This window comes from Schistocerca americana, chromosome 1 (genome assembly GCF_021461395.2).
Source record: "Schistocerca americana isolate TAMUIC-IGC-003095 chromosome 1, iqSchAmer2.1, whole genome shotgun sequence".
Lineage (NCBI taxonomy): Eukaryota > Metazoa > Arthropoda > Insecta > Orthoptera > Acrididae > Schistocerca > Schistocerca americana.
This window is the reverse complement of record NC_060119.1, coordinates 305399862-305420264: the sequence shown is the minus strand read 5'-3', so window position 1 is coordinate 305420264 and position 20403 is coordinate 305399862. Positions and strand designations below refer to the sequence as shown.

Genomic DNA, 20403 nt, shown 5'->3' with positions numbered 1-20403 from the left:
TCACTCACCCGCTTTCCTGTTTCAGTTGTGAAGATCTACTGTTAACAACTTACCATACAAGCTCGAGCTCTCTAATTTTGCCTTTGTGGTCTTTCCACGTGATATATGTTGGAGGAAGTAATACGTTCACTGACTCCTAAGAATATACTCTATTCAAATTTTAACTGTAAACCATACTGTGATACGCTATGTCTCCATTTTAGCATCTATCACCAGAATTCAATGAACATCTCTGTGACAATTTTGCGATTACTGAAGGCTCCTGTGATTTTTGTAAGCTACCTGCATTTTGAGTGGAGCACGCATTCTAAGCATCCTTTAAATGAATCTCATTCTGGTTAAGGTGTTTTCTACAGTTAGTTTTATATGACTGTTCCATTTAAAATCGCTCCTTATATATAATCCCATGTATTTAATGGTTGTAACTGTTTCCAGTGATTGTTTGGTAATCATAAAATCAAACATTAATGGATCTTTTGGCTATTTATGCACAATATGTTACATTTGTTTATGTGAAGATTGGCTGGCAATCCCTGTGCCAAGTCTTGATTCTTCGCCCATCTTTCTTCATCTTACTGCAATTTCCTGGTGTTTTGACTTCACTGTATACAATAGAACCATTCACGAAACAACCTCATGGATATTTGAATGTGGTGTTGTAATGCTCCCATTGGTATACTCAAATATACTTTTATTTCACAACATTTTTCTCTGTTAAGAATAACATGCTGTATTGAAACTTCCTGGCAGATTAAAACTGATTGCCTGACTGGGTTTCAAACTTGGGACCTATGCCACCACCTTGGTGGGAAAGGTTCCAGGCTCGAGTTCCAGTCCGGCATTCAGTTTTAATCTGCTAGGAATTTTCAGTTCAGTGTATATTCTGCCTCAGAGAGAAAATTTGTTCTAAAAACACTCCCTAAAGCTGTGATTAAACCTTTTTTCCACACTATCATTTCTTCCAGGAATGCAAGTCTTGCATGTTTCGCAGGAGAGTGTGTATGAAGCTTGGAAGGTAGGAGATGAGCTACTGGTGGAAGCAAAGCTATCAGAGTGATTATGAGTCATGCGTGACTAGATGTCAGTAGAACACTTGCCCACAAAAGGCAAAATTCATTGTTTCATGCAGTATCAGTTCAGTGCACACTCTCCTACAGCACAAATATTTATTCTGAATAATGTGTACTCTTTACTAATGGCTCTCCAATCCAGCAGCAAAACAGTGTAACTGGATAGATAAAAAAATCTACCCACCCTGTGGCGGCGGGAGAACACACACAAAAAGGTTTAACTTATGTAAGCTTTTGGAGTCAGTCGCGCCTTCTTCTGGCAGAAGAGTTTAAGGGAGTGGAAGAGGGGTGAAGGGAAAGGACTGGAGAGGTTTAGGAGAAGTGGTACAGTTCGGAAAAGTCACCCAGAACCCTGGACGGAGGAGACTAACTGCATGGGATGAGAAGGAAAAGTCTAGTGCAGTCCCCAGCAATCAGTCTTTCCTTTTCATCCTGTCTGATAAGTCTCCCCTGACTTGTGGTTCGAGGTGACTTTTCTGAATTGTACCCTTTTTCCTAAACTTCTGAGTAGATTTTTTTATGTGTCCAGTTGCATTATATTGTCAAAAATAGATTATTTTCATTGTTATATTATAGCAGCAAAATAGGTATGATACTCCGTACTCACATATGTTGTACCTTGGGCACCATTGTGCAAATGTGTTGACTACTTTCCAGAAATCAAGGATCGTAGCATCAACTTGGGCACCAGTGTCTAATGCCTTATTGTTTTCACAGATGAACAGAGATGTTTGATAATATTCTTCTTGGGTGTGCAGCCGGGTCATAACGTCATATTGACACAATATTTCAGGTGAGAGTGCTGGTACACAATCTCACCGGAACTGACTTCTCAGCGCAAGCGGGGCTCTCTATATAGGCCGCAGAAGGCCCACAACACGTGCGCGAGAAGGTGCCGTAACTGCCCTCTAGCGCAAACATACCGTGCTGCCAGTGGTGGAAACAGGCGAAATCAAGATATCGCTATCAAAAATTAAAAACTATTCTGATGATCGAAACACAGACCGTTGTTTTCTAATGTCTGAAACACTGGGTTCCAAGTCTTACTTAAAAGGTAACCCTTGTCTCTCTTAATATTATCAGATAAACGAATCTCTATGGATTCTTTTAAAACCCAGTCCCAATAGTGAGATGCAGGGGCAACCATTTGTGTCTTGTCATACAGCATTCTATGTCCCTTGGTGATACCGTGCTCCGCCACTGCAGATTTCTCAGGTTGAAGCAACCGTGTGTGCCGCTGGTGCTCAACACATCGGTCCTGAATGGTCCAAATTGGCTGACTAATATAAGCCTTCCCACAGTAGCAAGGGATCTTGTACACACTGGGCTTCCTCAAACCCAAGTAATCCTTAACAGAGCCATGAAGCACTCTAATCTTGGCTGGCAGATGAAAAATACTTTTGATATGATACCTTTTTAGAATTCTTCCTATCTTTGAGGCAATGTTCCCAGCGAAGGGTAGAAAAGCCACCGATTTGCAGGTATCTTCTGGTGGTTCAGGCGAAGGTCCAAGCTGGAAAGCATGACGGATCTGTTTACCTGTATAGCCATTCTGCTTGAACACAACCTTGAGATGGTCCAATTCTTGTGTCAAGCTTTCTCCGTCTGAAATGGCATAAGCTCTTCTGGCCAACGTCCACAGGACCCCTGTACGCTGGAACGATGGATGACAGCTAGAGGCATGCAGGTAATGGTTTCATGTGCGTAGGCTTTCGATAAACACTGTGTCCCAGTGTCCCATCATCCTTTCTGTACACCAGAACATCCAGAAACGGAAGCTTTCCACCACTTTCCACCTCCATAGTAAACTTGATGCTAGGATGTAGGGAATTAAAATGATCTAGGAGGCGGTCAAGAGCTTCTCTCCCATGAGGCCACATCATAGACGTATCGTCGACATTTTTCCCCTTTACAAGCAAAGTCTTTTTATGTACAATGATCCATGGGATGTTGTAGTTTAACCCTATTCAGTGTCCAGATAATGTATAGGAAGAAGCCCTTCCATACACTTCCATTTGGGCCCAAGTTTATGTAATTCTACTATTGTATGCATTACATAACATGAATGTGATAGGTAGCAGCATATGCTTGACTTAAAAAAATTTAAGACTAATTCTTTTCATGATTCATAAAAGCACTGTTTGGCAACTCCCATTCACATTTGTTCCCTTATTTGGGGAAATTTTGCTTATTAAAGGAAAACTTGAGAATCATGCAATTTTTTTGTGAGTTGATTTGTCCCTTGTGTTAATAGGGTTTGTTAATATTTGAAACTCGGAACAGTAGTCGAGTAAGGAAGTGACAGGTGTTTTGTAAGTAGCATTAAGAGATGAATCTCCCTTCATGTGAATTTTTCCATTGAATCTTATCTTATTTAATGAGACTTATGTTGCCATTCTACACCTACACACATACGAGGTGTGGCTAGAAAAAAACCGGACTAGTACTGGTGAAACAATAAAACGAATGCAATAAGGCTGAAAGTCGCGTGGCCTGTCACGTGACTCTCGCTCCGCCTACTGCTCGAGTTTCATCTGCCTCCTGCACTCAGTCTGCCTGTGGCGTCTGTTTTAAGTAGTTGACGTTTTGTCTGTGCGTCGGAAAATGTTGAGTGTACAGAAAGAACAGCGTGTTAACATCAAATTTTGTTTCAAACTAGGAAAATCTGCAAGTGAAACATTTGTAATGTTACAACAAGTGTACGGCGATGATTGTTTATCGCGAACACAAGTGTTTGAGTGGTTTAAATGATATAAAGATGGCCGCGAAGACACCAGTGATGACACTCGCACTGGCAGGCCATTGTCAGCAAAAACTGATGCAAACATTGAAAAAATCGGTAAACTTGTTCGACAAGTTTCCTTGTCAACTCCTGTTAACTCAGACACTGCCCTGATTGTTAAACGGCGATCTTGTCGAACAAGTTTACCGATTTTTTCAATGTTTGCATCAGTTTTTGCTGACAATGGTCTGCCAGTGCGAGTGTCATCACTGGTGTCTTCGCGGCCATCTTTAAATCGTTTAAACCATTCAAACACTTGTGTTCGCGATAAACAATCATCGCCGTACACTTGTTGTAACATTACAAACGTTTCACTTGCAGATTTTCCTAGTTTGAAACAAAATTTGATGTTAACACGCTGTTCTTTCTGTACACTCAACATTTTCCGATGCACAGACAAAACTTCAACTACTTAAAACAGACGCCACGGGCAGACTGAGTGCAGGAGGCAGATGAAACTCGAGCAGTAGGCGGAGCGAGAGTCACATGACAGGCCACGCGACTTTCAGCCTTATTGCATTCGTTTTATTGTTTCACCAGTACTAGTCCGGTTTTTTTCTAGCCACACCTCGTACGTACATACTGCACAGTTCACCATAAAGTGCATTGCGGAGAATACCTTGTATTACTAGTACCCATTGCCCTTCATGTTCCACCCACAAGGGGCGCATGGGAAAAACAACTGCCTACACACTTCTAAAACAATCAGCTTTTGACAATATAATGTGATTGGATAACTAAAACAATCTATTCACCAAGCGATGGCAGGAGAACACACACACACACACACACACACACACACACACACACACAAATAGGTTTAACTCATACAAGCTTTCAGAGCCAGTGGCTCCTTCTTCTGGCAGAAGAGTTGAAGGGGAAAGAAGAGGGGTGAAGGGGAAGGAATAGAGAGATTTAGAAAAAGGGGTACAGTTCGAAAAATTACCTGGAACCCTGGGTCAGAGGAGACTTACCAGACGGGATGAGAAGGAATGATTGGTGCAGTCATGAACAATGTCTTTTCTTTTCGTCCTGTCCAGTAAATCATACCTGACCTGGGATTCTGGATGACTTTTCTGAACTGTACCTCTTTTCCTAAACCTCTCCAGTCTTTTTCCTTCACCCCTCTTCCTTTCCACTCAAATCTTCTGCCGGAAGAAGGAGCCACTGGCTCCGAAAGCTTGCATAAAAACCTTTCTTTGTATGTGTTCTCCTGCTGCCAGTTGGTGAGTAGATTGTTTTATCTATCCAGTCACATTATGTTGTTGACAAACTTCTGTATGAGCCCTAATTTCTCTTATCTTGTCTGTGGCAAAATCTGTGTTGGCAGCAGTAAAATCATTCTGCAGTCAGCTGAAAATGCTGGTTCACTAAATTTTCTCAATAGTTTTTCATGAAAACAATGTTGTCTTCTGTCCAGGGGTTCCATTTTAGTTCAAGAAATATCTCTACAATTCTTATGTGTTGAACGAACCTGTCCATAACAAATCTAGTGGCATACCTCTGTATTGCCTCGAGTCCCCCTTAATCAGACTTGTTGGGGATTCCAGACAATGGAACACTCGTGAATGGGTTGTACAAGTGTTCTACACATGGTATCCTTTATAGATGAGCTAAACATTTCTAAAATTCTCCTGATGAACCGAAATCGCCCAGTTGCCTTCCCTACAATCGACCTTACATGTTTGTTTGTCTCATATCAGTTTACAATGTTACATCGAAATATTTAATCAACATGACTTGTCAATCACCACACTATTAGTACTGTATTTGAACATCACAAGTTTATTTTTCTGTATTGTCTTACATTTTCTACTTTTAGAGCAAACTGCCATTCATTCCAGCAAATAGAATTTGTAAGTTATCCTGTGTCCTCCTGCAGTCAGTCATTGACGATACTTTCCCGTACACTTCAGTGTCATCAGCAAACAGACACAAATTGCTGCTCACCGTATCTGTCAGATCATTTATCTACATCGACATCAGTTCTTTGCAAACTACAGTGAAGTACATGAGGGTATGTCCCATTGTACCAGTTATGGAGGCTTTTTCCTATTTAATTCACATGTGAAATACAGGAAGAGTGATTGTTTAAATGTAATTAATCTAATCATATCCTCAAGATAACCATGGGAGTTATCCGTAGGGGATTTTAGTATATTCATAAAGTCATAATTTAAAACCGGTTCTTAAAACTTTGTAAGTAGGCTTTCTCAGGATAGTTTACATCTATTTTCAAGAGTGAGTCTCTTAAGAATTTCTGTGGCACTCTCCCATGGGTTAGATAGACCTGTGACCATTCTTGTTGCCATTCCCTGTATACTTTCAGTATTCTGTGTTAGTTATATTTGGCATAGATCCTACATACTTGAGCACTATACTAGGATGGCTTGCACAAGTGATTTAGAGGACAAGATTCGCACTATAATCTTTCTTTGGGGCACTTTTGACAAAGCAATTGTCTCTGATGAATACTCGCCGTCCAGGACAATGTAAAGGGTTCTATTACTTAAGAAGCCACTCACATACATGGGAACCTATACCATATATTTGAATCTTTATTAATGATCTCCAGTGGAGAGCACTCTGTCAAATGCTTTCTGGAAATCTAGGAATATGGAATATGCTCATCGCCCTCCAAACACAGTCTGCTGGATTTTGTGCAAAAAAAAGAGCAAGCTGAGTTTCCTATGAGCAATGCTTTCTTAATCCTTGCTCATTTATGGACAGAAGCTTTTCTATTTCAAGGAAATTTATTATTTTTGAACTTAGAATATGCTCATGAATTCTGCAGCAAACCGATTTGAAGGGAACTGGTCTGTGAATTTTGTGGATCCATTCTTTTATCTTTCTAATGTACAAGATTCACCTGTGCTTTTTCCCAATCACGGGGGACTTTGTGCGGAGCGAAAGATTCGCAGATGCTAACTATGTAAGGGGCCAGTGCCAAAGAACATTCTTTGTAAAACTGAATTGGGATTCCATCTGGACTTGGTGACTAATTTGTTTTCAACTTCACCAGTTGCTTCTCAGTGCAAGAGATGTCTATTTCTATGTTCTCCACATCTGTGTGATGTTCAAACAACAGTATGACTGTATGATCCTCCTGTGTGAGTTACTTTTTATAAGCAAAATTTAAAACTTCAGCTTTCCTTTTGCTGTCTTCTGTGACCATACCAGACTGATCGATGAGTGCGTGGATGGATCTTTCGCTAAGGTATTGCAGTGTAAGTTGAATGCTTTATTCTTTTTTTTAACTAAGTGGGCAACAATTTGTGTGTTCTCAGTAATTTTCAAATTTTGTTATTAAAGCATGGTGGTTCTTTTTCATCCTTAGACCACTTACTTGGCACATACTTCACCAGAGTGCAATTTACAATCATAGTTGCTCTACATTCACCATTCTAGAACTAAATAATGTCCATTCATTTTATAAGAGGATGATAACAATTGACTGTCTCCTCTTTCTAACATAATAACTCTCCTAGCTTTCTTGATGGATTTGTTAACTTTAGTAATTGTTGTTGCCACAGTGACATCTGCAGTGTGTCATGTATAAGTGAGCTCAGATTTGTGTTTTTCATCTTGTAGTTATCAATTTCTGTGCACAAAATAGATTTATGTATGAATGTCCTGGTGCAACTGGATCAGGTTCGTAGTAGATGCTGCAGCCTTGCATAATGCTGGAAATGAAATTCCTGAGTGTAGTGGCGTAACAAGACAGCTACGCCACACTGAAGTAGCCGAAAGGCACGCGTAATCTCACGTAGGCTAGATAGAGGTCTGAAACAGGATACTTATTGAATGATATAAAGAAAAGTACGTAGCTGCTATTACTTAACTTTTAATCCTTGTTGTATACATCGTTCTTGATGAGACATTTCATACGATAACTATCAAACTATGTAAGGCTAATGGCGCCTTGCTAGGTCGTAGCCATGGACTTAGCTGAAGGCTATTCTAACTGTCTCTCGGCAAATGAGAGAAAGGCTTCGTCAGTGTAGTCGCTAGCAGTGTCGTCCGTACAACTGGGGCGAGTGCTCTTCTGTATCTCGAGACCTGGCTTGTGGTGGCGCTCGGTCTGCGATCACACAGTGGCGACACGCGGCTCCGACATGTACTAAATGGACCGCGGCCGATTTAAGCTACCACCTAGCAAGTGTGGTGTCTGGCGGTGACACCACACTGAGGTATGTGATACTTCCATAAATAAATACAAACAGTTTCTTCTGTAACTGTCTACATATATTTTTCATACGTACATTAAATATTCTACACCATACTTTCCACTATAAGGAATGTTCCATAAGACTGTGTGTGTGTCAGTTTGACAGCTTGATATATGAGTGAATATCGTATATATTCTTGTGTTTCTGCTCAGATGTCATGTAGTGTTGCTACGCTGTGTACATTTATTATTGGCCTGTCACATTACTCCAGACTTGGGGAATGGTGCATGGAGCGTACTCACGAGCTGACATAGTATTGCATCTATTGAAGATACTCCCCACCTTGAAGACATGCGCTAGCCCTTCACACACTCATTGTGTGTAAAAACAGATAACAAAAACACCAGGCAGTTTCATACTGGTAACTACCAACTCACTATGTGGCTTAAAGATCGTGACAATCTTTCCTCAGGTTGGAAGACATAGGTTTATAGATCACACACGGAATGATACGTAACACCACACATCGTTATCACTATTCTCCGTCGCTGTACTGGCACTGTCTATAAGGTCTGGCCTGTTTGTAGCTACAAGGTATAAATTGTTTTGATTACATGTAGCTAGTGTCGAACTAACTGCTCAAGTCAGTTTTCAGAAAATGTATTCAGAGCTAATTCACAAGAGACACTCTTTCTGTGCCACCAGCAGTGAATACGAAGATGCCCCACTGTATACTCAATAGCTTTATGTGTTGTCTTGTATCTAACTGTCCAAGCTAGCACTAATAAGTTGACCTCTTCTTGTATTAATCAACAGAAAAACATTTCCCTGGCTATGTGTGTAAAATTAAATTTGATTATTTGAGAGTCAGATGTTGGTCTTTACACCAACTGTTGATCATCTGTAAGTTTTCATACATTTTGTAACATTTTTGTCTCATGGTACCTTTTTGTATATAACAAGTATAAAATAGTCCATCTCAGGAAGCTACTGACATTATCTACCAAGCAATTTACATGTATCACAATTAATGGGTGTTGTTTTGCATTTCCTAAACGTAGTTTTTCCGCTAGGTGTGCAAGATTCAATGACAAAATCATTGGTTAGCCTATGGGATCTTTATGTTGTATGAGTGTGTAGGGATAGTGACGTTAACTGATATGAGATGTAATGGACATGTGTAATCAGTAGTGGGGTAGGTGTATGGAAGATTTAGAGTTGTTAGGGAAATTTAGGTGCACCTGAAAAAGTAATCTGCAAGTATGGTGTCATCAACTCTAAGATAATGCTGTATTATTTATGATCCTTATCACGTAGACATAATGTTATAAAACATACAAAAGTGTAACAGTGTCCCTCAGAGAACTTAAATATGAATGTTTAGAAGATAGCCAATGTTATTTTCACTAAACAGTGTTGGGTAAATTTTTTGTTGTTGCAGTCTTCAGTTAGAAGATAAGTTTGACACACACACACACACACACACACACACACACACACACACACACACTTCCCACCATTACCAATGTGGCAGTTCCATAATACCTCAGATTGTGTCCTATAAACTGATCCCTCTATTTAGTCAAGTTGTGCCACAAATTTATTTTTTCCCCAATTCAATTACTGCTTCATTAGCAGGGACCAGAAATTTAGCATCTATTTTTGGCAAAATTTGCATCTATTTTTTGCAAAGTTCACGTCTATTTTGTCAAAATCTGCCTTTTTTTTTGTAAGTAGTGAGACACAGACAAATTTAAAAGATTCTCATGCTACGTAAGGGAAGACAAAAAAAACCTTAATTCTTTGAAACTGACTGTTGAAAAAAAGTGCTGATTGAGAACTTTGTGACTGGAATTTTTTGCAAAATCTCCAATGCCTTTTCCTTCAGAAATGGCCTCTGTTTCCTTCATTTGCCTGTATTTAAACTTTCAAAAATCATTGTTCTGTTGAAGAGCAGCAGCATTTTGTCACCAGTGATCTGGATGCATCCCTGATTTAAGTTATTTCTGGACATTGTCTTTTTTTCCCAGTTCGATGATTACAAAATCTGCAGACTATTAATTTCAATTTTTCATGGGCATTCATAGCCATGTGACCCAACCTTGACAATGCTGCAAACAGAACTGACTAGGCAGTTAATGTAGAAGTAGAATTGAATGTACTGGACTTCTATTTTAACATTACTGGAAGAATTTCAATGCAGTCGAAAAACATGACAGATTTTGTTTTCCATTCACTATTGCTCAGAGTGTGGGCACTATAGAGTATAGTGGCAGTTTGCCATGAGCATAACCAAACTAGAATTTTGACCACCAGAAGGGAGAGGAGCGGTGTGGAGAAACAAGCCCCACCTTGCTTTCGCTCCAGTCTACAGCAGAACCAAGGTCCCACAATCCTGTAAGTGAACAGTGGACAAATTGAATAGTGCCCTTTGTGGTGGTAAACTTACATGTGAAGTCTCCTCTTGCTTGCACTTCAGTGTCTTTAAAGTTCTATAGTTAAAATAAAATATGACAGGTCCTATGGTTTACATAAATGATTTACACCCTGCTGTATAAGGTTTGGAAAATGAAAGATAGATGGAACAGCACCATCTTTTAGCCTTCTGCAATTTACTTAGTTCTAAAGGAAACAACTTGCCTCAGAATGTTCTGAACATAGAAAATGGTTTTCTGTTGGTTGAAAAGGGATAAACCAGTTTTCTAAAAGCTGTGGTCTGAAACAAGAAACCTGCAGATAAATACACATTTAGTATTAACCAGTTTTCTAAAAGCTATGTTCTGAAACAAGAAACCTGCAGTTAAATGCACATTTAGTATATTATCACATTGTAGACACTTTATTAGGCAAATGCTTCAACATGCAGAGCATCTAAAAACATCCATGAACCTATGAAAGGTATTATTGGTCATATTATCAAATTTATTTGTGCAATTAAATGCTACACAACTCTTCATCAGTTTTTTCACATAAACTGTAATTTGTAGGTAGTACAGTTATGACTGACAAATACAGTATATACATCTTGATAAATACATAGTGTTCGATCTGCTTCACAGACTCTTACACCACAATGCCGTCCAGCTGATGTTCAAAATATCTCATGACTGCAGTGCTCTTGGGGAGCTTAGTCCTTTTCAGTTATTCTTACAAGGACTTTGAGCAGAACTGGCACATTATTAGAGGGATTGCTGGTGGCCACAACACACTTGTGCTTAACAGACTCTTACCACCACAATGGCATCCAGCCGAAGGTTCAAAATATCCCATGACTGCAGCACCATTGGGGATCTAGTTATTTTTACGAGGTCTTTGACCAGAACTGACACATTGTCACAGGGATTGCTGATCTTTTCCAGTGTTGCAAGGACCAAACTGAAATTTGTGATGAACCAGGATTAGTTGCTTCACTTATCTCAAAATAAGGAAAAAAAAAGAGCAATGCGCAACACGAAGCATTGGGGGATGGCTGTACACAATTGCATGTTGAGGTTAGCAGAGTATTGTTAACGACATTGTTTAAGTCTGATATCTAGCAGTATTTGATGCACCGCAGTCCAAAACATCTGCCACCTAATTTGCCTCATTAAAAGTGTCCACATGGTACTCTCTTTTGAGCATTAGCCAACAAACAAATGTACATGGTTCTTTGTCACAAAATGCTAGGTCCCATTCGTAAGTACTAGGTTGCATTATGTGGTGAGTATCTTAAATAGACTGTTCAACTATCCACTGTTGGCATGACAGCACATCATTGATTCATTCACACAGAGTTCCATTCGTACACTTTTTACACAAATAGGTTTGCACACACATTATCTTTCCAAATTAGGATTCGTCAGACGATGTACAATACCAGTAACTGAAAATTGGTTGTATCTTTGATATTTATGTATAGGAAATCAAACTATTTCAAACTATCTCTGACAAAATAGTTCACCTGGATACACTATATGTTTGGATTTATTCAGCCTATAGCATAAGTCATAGGGTCTTGTTGCCTCGCATGTTGTTGCATTTCTCCAGTACCCAAACTGATCTTCCCCAAGGTTGTCTTCTGCCAGTTTTTCCATCCTTCTATAAATAAATAAAGTCAAAATTTTACGTCCATGAATGATTGAAATAATGGTTCAGTAGTATTTATACCTGATGGAATCTGCATTTGGAATTATTATTTTCTTCTTCCTGAAATCTGAGAATATTTCAGTTGTCCCATTTATCTTGCAAACTGGATGGAATAGTTTTGTAATGGCTAGCTCTCCCAAGGATCTCAATAACTGAGATGGAATGTCATCTGCTCTAGAGGTCTTGGGTTTCCACTTACACTATGTGATCAAAAGCATCTGGACACCGCCAAAAACATATGTTTTTCATATTAGGTGCATTGTGCTGCCACCTGCTGCCAGGTACACCATATCAGTGACCTCAGTGGTCATTAGACATTGTGAGAGAGCAGAATGGGGTGCTCCACAGAACTCGCGGACTTCAGATGTGGTCATGATTGTGTGTCACTTGCGACATATGTCTGTACGCGAGATTTCCTCACTCCTAAACATCCCTAGGTCCAGTTTTCCAATGTGATAGTCAAGTGGAAATGTGAAGGGACACGTACAGCACAAAAGCATACAGGCCGACCTCGTCTGTTGACTGACAGAGGCCACTGACAGTTGAAGAGGATCGTAATGTGTAATAGGCAGACATCTATCCAGACCATCACAAAGGAATTCCACTGCAAGTACTATGACAGTTAGGCAGGAAGTGAGAAAACCTGGATTTCTTGGTCGAGCGTCTGCTTATAAGCCACACATCATGCCGGTAAATGCCAAACAATGCCTCGCTTGGTGCAAGGAGTGTAAACATTGGACAGTTGAACAGTGGAAAAAATGTTTTGCGGAGTGACAAATCACAGTACACAATGTGGCGATCCGATGGCAGGATGTGAGTATGGCGAATGCCCGGTGAACGTCATCTGCCAGTGTGTGTAGTTCCACCAGTAAAATTCGGAATCAATAGTGTTGTGGTGTGGTCATGTTTTTCATGAAGGGGGTTTGCACCCCTTGTTTTTCGTGGCCCTATCACAGCACAGGCCTACATTGATGTTTTAAGCACCTTCTTGGATTCGAGGATAGCGATTGCATCTTTCAACATCATCAAGCATCTGTTCATGCTGCTCGGATTGTGGTGGGGTGGTTACATGACAATAACATCCCTGTAATGGACTGGCCTGCACAGAGTCCCAACCTGAACCCTATAGAACACCTTTGGGATGTTTTGTAACACCGACTTCGTGCCAGGCCTAACCGACTGACATCGATACCTCTCCTCAGTTCAGCACTCCGTGAAGAATGGGCTGCCATTCCACAAGAAACCTTCCAGCACCTGATTGAATGTAAGCCTGCGAGTGTGGAAACTGTCATCAAGGCTAAGAGTGGGCCAACAGCATATTGAATTCCAGCATTACTCATGGAGGGCGCGATGAACTTCTAAGTTATTTTCAGCCAGGTGTCCGGACACTTTTGATCATGTAGTGTCTGGCTTTCAGTGATCTGACAAATTCTTCTTGCAGTATCGTATCTCCTACCTCATCTTCATCTACTTCCTCTTTTCTTTCTATAATGTTTTCAGCAAGTTTGTTTCCCTTATAGAGACCCTGCACATATTCTTTCCACCTTTCAGCTTTCTCTTATTTGCTTAGTAATGACTTACCTTCTAAGCTCTTGATATTCATACTGTTGCTTCTCTTTTCTCCGAAGATCTCTCTAATCTTGCTATAGATAACTTCTTTTGATAAACAATATCTGAGGAAACATATACAGCAATCCTAGTTCTTCCATCGTGTATCTTATGGGATGATAATGAGAATACGATAACACAGAGCAGGCCACGCATTGCTGCAAACTGTGCTGCGTGCAATGTGGTTAGTGTTGCTGGCTGGCATGCTGCAGTGCACCAGTTCAGATCCGAGCACCAGAACGTGATTATTATTTAGTACCTATCATTTCTAAAATATTCCCAGATTTTTTTATGTTTGTAATGTTTTATATCTGGAATATTTGATGTTTGTATAAATAGCAACACACACATACTGTCCACAAGGCAGTTCTGTTCTGTCTGTATGTTGGTGTCCACAATAAAAGAGCTTTCAGTGCTAAGTGTTGTACTTCATTGATGACACTGCTTTTGTATTTGGAATGATTTGTGGTTATGATGGCACATTGTTTCGTGGATATGTTGGGTACTTCTAAACATAAACATCACCGTCCTCCAATTAGACAAAGTAAAAGCCAACTCCTACATGGAAAGGTACTGGAATACAAGTATTACATCATTTTCAAGGTCCATACATTCAGGAGACCAATGGATTCCGAAACATCACATCAGGCATCCATCAGTATTTTCCAGGGACACTGATCAGGGCTCGGCGAAATGGCTGAAATTTTTCAACCAAGTCACTAAACATAATGTGTTTGGAAAATGTATACTTTGGTTTTGGATGGACAGCCTAGCAGTGGTTCAGGTACAACAAAGAAAATGTCAATAGTTGGTAAAATTGCAGCCCAAATAAAGAGAAAACATTTGGTGAAAATCAGCAGCAAGACCGCTTAGCAGAAGAACAAATGATGACCAACATAATGGGAAAATAACACAGCCTTATACATGGAATGTTTTGGCCCTATGTGCCACATTGTGAATCTGGATATGATAGATGTCACTTGATGTAAAGGAACACAGAAGACATGTACCAAGCTATTGCAGTAAAGGGTGGCATAACAACAGTGGAATTCATCAGGTGGTGCCAGCAAATTGGGAAATGCAACAGGAAAGAATTAGATGAAAAAAGCATGACCAACTACTGAATGTGGGCCCTTTATCAGTTGTGGAGGATCATCACTAGCCAGAGATGTCTGACTGAGTACACAAGAAATAACAGCCATTAAAATTGACTCCATATGTCAGGAGATAATAGAGAATGTTGAAGAAGAGGTATCTCTATCTTTAGCTCTCTACACCCCCTTGGGGTTGTAGTCAGGATTGGAAAGCAGTGTTGGCTTGTAGTAAATATATGGTACTCAGGTTTAGAAAAAGGAACCATATTGGTTTATTTGCTTATGGGATTACATGGCAAGGAGTGCCAGGGACGAGAGACAATAACACCAGTTGCCCCAGACCTATCTCAGAGGAGAAGGGAAAAAGCAAAGCTAAGAAAACTAAGCTGCTTAGTGTCCGCTTTAGATAGTGGCTTGGAACAGAAGAGAGAGGTGTTTTTCGATCATGATTCTGAAAGTCCTCAGTTTCATAGGTCAGACGATCCTACGACATGATTTGATTGACAAGGTGACTTTATTGATGATGATTTGGCCTGTTATGGACTGAACTGATCGATTGTTATCACATCAGCTGAAAGGTGGTGGATGAAAAAGGTGACCTATTTGTAAAATTTAAATAATAAAAATTTTTCTTGTTTGGAGCCTGGGGGCACCTTGTGCATCTCCTCCCCTCTGCATGAAAGAATTCACCACACTTGTACTTGGCCATCTCAGTGGGGTCCAAAATATATGGATAAAAATACTTTAATTTCATGTAACAGCTCAAATCTTGGAATGTGAGTATAATTGTTAAGTCATCCTGTAGTGACTACAGTGCTCGACACAGGACTGTGGCGGTGGCGGGGTTACAAGGCCAGTCAAAGCTGGTTTCAAATACAGCTTTAATGAGTGAAAGCAGTTGAAGCACTTCTATGAAAAGGATTACGATATAATTTAAATATAATACATGTTTACTTGTCAGTCTTTAAATTAATTAATTAATTAATAAAGGAAGTGAATGATTGTTTATTAGCATTATTAGAGGCGGTAACTGATCTGATGTGTTTTTTAATAGAATACAGGCCACATGACATTGAAAGGCCTGCTCGTCAGACTACGATTGGTCTTTTTTGGATGACATGAGCACACAGTACATAAAATCCTTATAGTGACTGGATAAACACCAAGATGGCACTAATTAATTGCCAACTTGATGGTAAGGTAGATCAAAGTCACGGAACAGAATTTTGAAACACAGCAGTTTGTTTAACTGTAATCAGGAATGGGGGAAGCATTGTGAGTCAAATTTATTTCAGATTTGTCATCACCAGTGATATGTGGAAGGCACCAATTCAATTACTTGATTAAATATTTCTGAGCTACAACCACAGTACATGTGAAATTACATAGATTTTACTAACAAAAGTATAAATGGACAACTAAAAAAATATGATGCTTCTTATTTCATCGATGCATCTTATAAACAAGTTATAAATCATCATCATCATGTTGTCCATCATCTCCTTCCAAGGATTAGGTGTTGTAGTCACCTGTTCTAGTCTCTATCATCGATCCACCCACCCATCCACCCATTCATCCATCCATCTCTTGCCAAGTAATAAATTATATACAGTAAACACGTGAAGGGTAACTCCTTTGACCAGATTTATGTGATCGCAGAAGGAAGGTAATTAAATTCATTTAAATTGAATAGAAATGTGGTAAAAACAACTCTTTACAATAAAACACCCAATGGACAAAGTGCAATGATAAAAGGCTATTGTTTGAAAATCAAAAAAGTAAGCAATGCATAAGACAAATATAAAGCTATAGTTTTATTTACAGAAAACAATCCTAAGTAAAATTACAGTTCATAACATCAGTAAAATAAAAGTTGTCATTAATTTTTGCACTGGAAATTGGGCAAGGCTTGTGAGCATCGGGGGTGGCTGTGTTATATTACATAATTTACATGTGAAACATAAGGATGTAGTTGTGTACAGTATTAGAATAGCAAGCAGGGTAGATATCACTGTGGGAGCAGTTATAGTAAGTAAAGTATGGTAAAATGCAACAATATAGGTGACGCCTCTGTCTTGTTATTTGTTGCTACTCCTGTGCCACCAAGAATTCCAAGGGCTTGAACAAATCAGTGCTGTTAATATCCAGAACAACTGGTAAGGAGGATGTTTACTGGGAGAGAAGTCATATTCTGGTTTGATAGTGACATTCAAAGCACCTTTCAATTGTGTAGAGAACTGGAATTCAGGTCCCAAGACAGACCAACGAAATGCTTTGAATAGAAGTCCTTTTGTCAGTACGTGTGTGTGTGTGTGTGTGTGGAGTGAAATTCCAATTTGAACACAATTGAAACCAGAATGGGGTATGAGATGGCATATAAATAGCTGATTCTTATGCCTTGGAACAACAGTTGTGTTAATTTGACTGTCAGTCAGGGACCAGTCTGGAGATAGCAGTCACGTTTTCGTGAGGTGTGATTCTTCCTAATGGCTTTTCTTTCATCCTACATCCCAGTGATGTTTTCCTTTGTTATTATTGTCTAAAGCATTACTCTACTCAGTGTCCATTGTTTCTCTTCTCTCTTCACATTCCAAACTGCACAAGCTTTGACAACCAAGCCACACTGTATCAACGGTCTCATCTGCACACAACACATGGTTACGTGAGCGCGCGAATTGTTGGTGCATCGTCTTCCCACTGATAATTATTCCTATTGATCATATTTCCTCCTTTATTCTCATGTATTTTCGTGTGTTATTCTCCACACCTACCTGTTCCATGCGAAATTGTGAACCTCAACTTAACCAATACCTCGTCCTTCTCCCTCTCTCCCTTCCCTTAACCCATTATACACATTCTCTCACATCTCATCCATTCCATCTTTTTTCCCACATTTTTGTACTTTTCTACATATTTGTGTGTGTCTGTGCATATTTTCATGTACTTTTCATATTTTTATGTATGAGGGTTGACTGAAAAATACTGCCTCCACCTTCGTAACTCTTCAACAGTTGTCAGCATTGGTATACGGCAGGTACTTGCATGTTCCGTAGCCTCTTCTCTACAGCTCCAGTTGGTGGGAACCAACCATTGAATGGTTGTGTTGTTACAGTGTAAAGTATAGAAGAACCCTACACAGATTGTCAGTCAATGCAATTTAAGCAACATGCAGTCATATAGTTCTTGACAGCATAAGGTGTCACCCCAAAGGAGGTTCATCAGAGAATGAAAGCAGTTTATGGTGATTGTGTTGATGTGAGTACTGTGCATTGTTGAGGCGGGAACATCTGACCTGCATGACAAACAAAGAGTTGGACATCCTGTGACAGTAACCATCAAGTTTCATAACCAAAATGTTGACAGATTGATTCAGGACGATTGTTCTATCACTCAGAGAGAAACTGAAAGCACTGTCGGCATTCACAAGAACATGCGGGTCACATTATTGTTTTGCTTGGCTATCGGAAGATCTGTGCACGATGGGTATCTTGGATGCTGATTCCTGAAATGAAAGGGCACAGACTTGAAACTTGCCAGGAACTCGTCTTGCGTTACGAGAATGAAGGTGACGCCTTTCTCCATTCAATTGTGACAGGAGACGAAATGAGGTTACACCGTTAGGACCCGGAGATGAAATGTCAGCCTATGGAATATTGACACAAACACTCGCCCCAGAAAAAGAAATTCAAGACGCAGCCCTGAGCTGGAAAAAACGTGGCCACAGTGTTCTGGGACACAGATGGTGATATCCATGTTGATTTCCTTGATCGTGGAACAACAATAAATTCAGAGCTTTACATCACAATGCTGTGAACTCTGGAACGATGGCTAACAAGGGTCCGAAAGGAAAAGGGAAATGTTTTCTTGCAGCATGACAATGCCAAACCACACACTTAATGAGCCACCACAGCAAAACTACAGAAACTGAATCTCACAACCGTACAGCATCCTCCATTTAGTCCAGGTTTAGCACTGTCTGACTTCCATCTGTTCCTGATAATGAAAGACGATCTGTGGGGAGATCCTTATGCTTCTGATGAAGACGTTGAGAGAACTGTGAGACTGTGGTCGTGATAACAGAGTGTCGACTTCTTCCGTGACGGCTTCAGAAAATTTGTTTATCATTCGCAGAATTGTATCCAATTGGCTGGTGATTAAGTGTAAAACAGAATATAGTCATTAAAGATCACATTCTAAGGATTATTTTTGCATTTGGTTTATTAAAATATTCCCATCGAAACCCATTTAATGAAGGTGCAGACATTACTTTTCATTCAACCCTCGTATTTGTGAGTGTTTTGTGTATCTATACATATTTTTATGCTTCTTTTTCTGTTATCCAGCTTCCCTCACAACCACCTAATGCCTTCATTTTCTCCATTTCCTGTGTCATTTCTCATTTCCCCAACACCATCCCTATCACAATGGACCCCTGCTCCATCTTTCTCCATCTTGCTCCATCTGACAGTTCAGAAAAGTATCCCTTTCCCTGGCTACAGCCCAGTCCCACATGCTATGTCTTAAATTCTGCCTGAACCATGAAATCCCCCCCAACAGCATAACCATAAAAATTCCTTTCTTTGGATCCCACCCTTCCTTTCACAATGACTTCCACTATTTCATTTTCTGCCTGTCCCTGTCCCTCACAAACCTAGGAATGCAAGCACACGTCTCCATGGCACAGGCATCCCAGAACCACGTCTGCACCCTCTGCAAGACACTGCTACTGTGCAATCCATACTAAATACATCACATCTCCACAAGTTATCCAGCCTGCTGACATTCTACTGCTGCCTAGGGGGACCACTGTTGTCACGTTGGGGTGCCACTCTCTAACCCATAGCCCAGTGAAGGTGTTCCTCCACGTCAACCACTCATAGCACCCAGACCTCATCTAGCTGATGTTTTCAACCTGCAATGTCTTCCACAACTACCCACCAACACTCCACTAAATCCAGAGCCGAAACAATTTTGGAATACTGTTGTTGACCTCTCCACCAAAATCCTCAGCCTCACAAAAGTTTCAATTCTATCCAAAGGCCTTCAGCTCTACACCCAGATTTAATCATTTTTGACTTTCAAAGATCTACTCACCTACTCCCGATCCCTGCAATGGAAACGTTTCTTTGCACCAATCCCTCCAGTGGAAGTCTACCTAATCCCAACTTTGAACCGTGTCTCTTCCCGTTCATACCACCATCCAATTGTAATCCCTTCACCTTCCCACCTAACCAGCCCCTGATCACCTTCCAAGAAATCCTTAACTCAGCTTGACCTCACACCCTTTCCCAGGTTCTTCCCTAAGGTCATCAAGCTTTCAGCAGAAGAAAAGCCACTCATACACATAATCAAAACAGATCCCCACCTACCTCAAAACCAGTCCTGACCTACCTCAAAACAGACTCTGACCTAGTCACCCATCTGCTGACGAAGGTTCCACCATTGTCGTTATGAATCGCAGTGACTACCTGGCTGAAGATCTCTGCCAGCTATTTGACTCCTTCACCTATAAACTCTGCCATAGTGGTCCCAGAAGTCCAACAAAACCTTTAATC

At 40.2% G+C, this 20403-nt stretch overlaps 1 protein-coding gene across 2 annotated transcripts in view; it reads left to right on the top strand.

The window, feature by feature from the left end:
• Positions 1-20403, top strand: part of LOC124595797 (tRNA pseudouridine synthase A) — a 117158-nt gene that overhangs the window by 38096 nt on the left and 58659 nt on the right. The window lies entirely within an intron of this gene.